Consider the following 4,572-nt stretch of genomic DNA (forward strand, 5'->3'; position numbering starts at 1 on the left):
TTCTCAATCCCTTAAGATTTTGCTTCCCGTCAATTGTCATCAGTATGGTTCAAATAAACTCATTAAAATGCTTCCTAAATTGATAATTGCTTCTGCATCACGTTTATTCCCTCCTCCAATGGATAGCAATTTTTGTTCATTGACAAGTTAAGTGAAAGGTTCCTCCCCCCTTAATTTTCATTTACTTATTAATTAGGCTTGACCTTATGATGCTCCCTACAGCTTATCTGGGAAGCTAATGGGCTGAGGGGGATGCAGCAAGTGCCACCAAAACAAGTGAAACAAGAACACTAACTATGGTGACCACTGCCTTGTTTACCTCTGGCTATAAAATAAAGGCTCAGCTTGCCTCTGGATCTCTCTCTGTGGCCTCAGCCAGGCACAGGAAGATCCACGTAGACCCAGCTTACTCTCTTTGTCTGTCATTTCTTCATCCTTCACCGCCCTCACTCAGGCTGTGAACCCTTGGCTGAGCTGGCTCAGCACATGTTGCATCCAGCACGGGGCCTGAGTTTGGGGGAACTCCAGTTGTCAGGTGAAAGGACGCTCCAGTGAAGCACGTGCAGAAAACAAGAAGGAAGGTAAGGAGCAAAGTTGAGTGATATAATTAGGTGTACAACATGGGCAATTCAGGATCGCAGAAAAAGAATTTATACGCATCCATGCTTAATGTTATGCTCTAAGCACAGGGCTGTTCTGTGAAGTACGAACAGCTTTTTGAGTTGTTGGGTTTTGTGAGTAAAATCTGCCCATGGTCTTCTGAGGAAGGAAAGGTAAATACAGAAGCATGGGAGAAGGTAGGAAACCAACTTAAAGATCATTATATAGCTGAAGGCCCAGAGGAAATGCCTGCCTCTGCTTTCAGTCTGTGGTCCCTGATTCAGGACTGCCTAGAGCCCACTCCAGAAAGGGAGTGGATGAATGTGGCAGGGGAATCAAGACAGATGGGGGAAAGCTACCAGAGGCTTCAGACTCCACTGGTTGGCATCTCCAGTGCCTCCTCCAGTCCCTGGGGCTACAGCTCCTATGGGAGAGAGCACTCCGGAAGATGCACTTCCTCCGAAATATGAACGAGGATTGGAGGAAGCAAGAGAACAGTGCCGGCAGGTTTGGGATGATGGGGGTCTGGTGCAAACATTTGGAAAGCTTACTGTTCCTCATAAGCCTCTCCTTTTACCCCCTAAACAAGCAGCTAGAGATGAAAACCAAAGGGCTACAGGGAGTGGTTTTTATTTCAAATCTTTGCTTGATTCTTGTTCAGGATGCAGGAGAGGAAAGCAATTGGGTAAATGGCTGATGTTGATGATAATCCAATGTCCCCTAGGCAGAAAAACTACAAGCGAGGCCAGTACTGGTCCCGCCAAACAGTAGAGTCCTTATTCTTAACCCCACTGCAGCCTTTCCAGCTGACTCAGTAAACCTTTATCATGCCACCCAGGGAAGCGCAGGATTGGCAAGTTCTCCCTGGGGTGATAGATCAGGACTCAGGTAATAGCGAAAAGCGCCAATCCTACTCTTAAAATGGTTATAAGAAAGGACTTGGGGTTTTTCTTTTTAATGCCTGTTTTGGATTGAGTAAATAGATTTTATTTAAGTTTTAACACATCAAAGTTAGCTCTTGACACAAAAAGAAAAACTAACAGTTTGACTCAAAGTTAACGTTTTATTTTGAAGTGTTAAGGCTCAAAAGTAGAACTGATTCACTATAAACATGTAAAGCTGCATAATTTGCAACATTTTAAGTTAAAGTAGGAAGTCATAAATACAGAGGAGCATGTATGTTTATATATATCTAGGAAGCCAGAGCTATTTCTTCAGGTTTCATCATACCATGTTTAGTAGCCTATTCTTTTAATGAGTTCTCACCCCATTTAGCCTAGTTAAAATAAGCTGTTATATTGAGACTTCATGTGATATCTTCTGATTTAGCATTTTGGAACACCTGACAGCATTACCAGGGATGAGGACGAATGCAGTAGCAAGTCTAAAATGTATACCCATTTATGAATGGCCAGAATTCCATCAACTATAAACATTCTTTATGAAGCCAAAAGGCATCGGGCCTCCTGTACAATAGCCTCTGCCGACTTAGCCCAGTAGAAGGATACACTAACCAGCCAAGAGTTTTATGAGACCTAGTAATGATGTGGGGAAGAGGTTGTGTTTTGTATCTTTCCAGAAGGAGCAGTGCAGCCAATTTGGGTACCAGAGCGTTACCTGCGTCCACAATGGACCCAGAGAAGCTCCTTATCCCATCCTTCAAAGACTGAGAGTTGCCCCAATGATAGCAAAGTGGAAAAAAGAAGAAAAGGAAGGCTACGCAAGGGACCGAGGTGCCAACATGGAGTCAGCTGAAGAAGTTAACCACTGAGGCCCAGCAGATGGTAGAAAAGCAAGAAGTGGAAGCTACTCCCTCAACCATGTTTCTGGCTATGTTAGCATTGGTCAGCTGCCAGTCTTGTGCAGCCATGTCCAAGGACTCTGAGTCAGTCAGCAAAAGAAACTTTCATTTAGGAGAAAAATGTTACTGTAGTTTGATTTCTCACTTATTACTGTTTTGCATTGGCATTTTTTGTTATTCTTACTAGTTTTAAAAATGTTAACACATTGGTATTGTTTTGTTAATAGCCAGAGCTTTGTTCTTGATGTTTAAGTTTTACGTTCATTATGGTCTGTAGTTTGGGTTTTGCATTGGCATTGTTTTGTTATTGTTTTAATAGTCAGAGTTTTGTTCTTGATGCTTAAGTTTTACTTTCATTATGGTAGCTTTTTGTTCTTGATGCTTAAGTTTTACTTTCATTATGGTAGCTTAAAAACTTCCATTATAGTAGCTTAAAAATAAAATAAGGGCGAGATGTTGGGTGCGGCTATCGGGTTAAGCCTCAGACTGACCTGTTGGCCCAGCCACAAACAAGTTCCAGCTTAGAGGGCACAGTCCTCTTAGCATAATTAGGCTTGACCTTATGACGGCTCCCTAGATCTTATCTGGGTAGCTAATGGGCTGAGGTTAGATGTAGCAAGTGAAACTCACAAGAACACTGTAACTATGGTGACCACTACCTTATTTACCTCTGGCTATAAAATAAAGGCTCAGTTTGCTGTCTGGATCTCTCTCTGTGGCCTCAGCCAGGCACAGGAAGATCCACCTAGACCAGTGGTCAGCTGGATCTCTCTCTGTGGCCTCAGCCAGGCACAGGAAGATCCAGACCCAGCTTATTCTCTTTGTCTGTCATTTCTCCATCCTTTCACCGCCCTCACTCAGGCTTTTGAACCCTTGGCTGAGCTGGCTCGGCACACTAAGACACTGTATCAGTAAAGTGATTGAAGGCATGGGCTCTGTGGCCAAATAGTCTGGCATCAAATCCTGCCAGGTCTGCCAGCTGGGCAACCTTGCACCTTCTTTACCTTATTTTCCTTGGTTCTATGTTTGGAATCATGATAATACCTCCCTTATGGGATTTTAGGGAAAGCTGTCCAACCTTTTAGTATCTTAGTTTCCTCAACTTTAAAATAGTGATAAAACCTTTAAGAATGTTTGGTTGCTGTTAAGAGTAAATTTTTATATATGTACTAGCAGCCCTGTGCATGAATTCATGCACTGGAGTGGGGTGAGGGAGGGCACTTGGCCTGGCCTGTCCCCTCTCGAAGTCTGGGACCCCTCAAGGTATATCTGCCTGTCAGGGGGATTGGGCCTAAGCCAGCATCAGACATCCCTCTAGCAGGCCGGGGCTCTCGCAGTCTGGGACTTCTTGCTCCTTACCGCCCACCTGCAATGGAGGCAGGAGAGGCTCCCGCTACTGCTGCTGCGGTTGCCAGCTGTGAGCCCAGCCTCTTGCTCAGTGGTGCTCCTCCTATGAGAGTGCACTGACCCCCAGGGGGAAGCTCCTGCATTGAGCGTCTGCCCCCTGGTAGTCAGTGTGCATCATAGCAACTGGTTGTTATGCAGTTCAGTTGATTTGCCTATTAGAGTTTTATTATATAGGAAGTTGTTTAGTATGGCATGGGTTGAGACACATGACATATATAAAGTGCTTGGCATATATTGAACGCTCAGTAAGTGTTAGTAATTACTATAAAATACTATGAAATTGAAAAGAATTTTATTTGTTTTTACTTGTAGGTGAATAAGTATGGACAACAAAGACACATATTTTTTGAGATTTAAAGGCTATAATTTTGAATCTTCTTTAATTGATGCTGACTTTCTAGAAAATCTAGATGATTTTGAAATTAGAGATGATGATGTCTTCATAATTACATATCCAAAATCTGGTAAGTTTGAGGAGTGGACTACCTGCTATCAGTTTTCACTCTGGTGTGGTAATACATGTGTACAAATGAGCCCTTTCCCAGACATTAACAGTAGCCCAGCCTACATTTAGAGCACCATTAGGATTTTTAATAAAGTTAAATAAATCTCAAAGTTTTACTATATAAGGTCATTTAAAATGCATATATTGTTGTTTTTTAAGGCACCTTGAAGAAACCAAATATTGAGCCAAAGCAGATACTAGGTCAATGCTGACCTGTTGGCTTTCTCTGAGAATGGAAGAAAACAAATTAATGCATGTG

The 4,572-nt window shown here is 42.7% G+C and overlaps 1 long non-coding RNA gene across 1 annotated transcript in view; it reads left to right on the plus strand.

Annotated features, from left to right (window-relative positions):
- The first annotated feature begins 476 nt into the window (after window positions 1–476).
- Window positions 477–4,572, plus strand: part of LOC107182014 — a 7,895-nt gene continuing 3,799 nt past the window's right edge. Inside the window, exons 1-2 of the long non-coding RNA XR_001512735.1 lie at window positions 477–581; window positions 4,121–4,272. This is a non-coding gene — a long non-coding RNA (uncharacterized LOC107182014). The remainder of the gene's footprint in view (window positions 582–4,120; window positions 4,273–4,572) is intronic.

This window comes from Myotis davidii, unplaced genomic scaffold, assembly GCF_000327345.1.
Source record: "Myotis davidii unplaced genomic scaffold, ASM32734v1 scaffold1534, whole genome shotgun sequence".
Taxonomy (NCBI): domain Eukaryota; kingdom Metazoa; phylum Chordata; class Mammalia; order Chiroptera; family Vespertilionidae; genus Myotis; species Myotis davidii.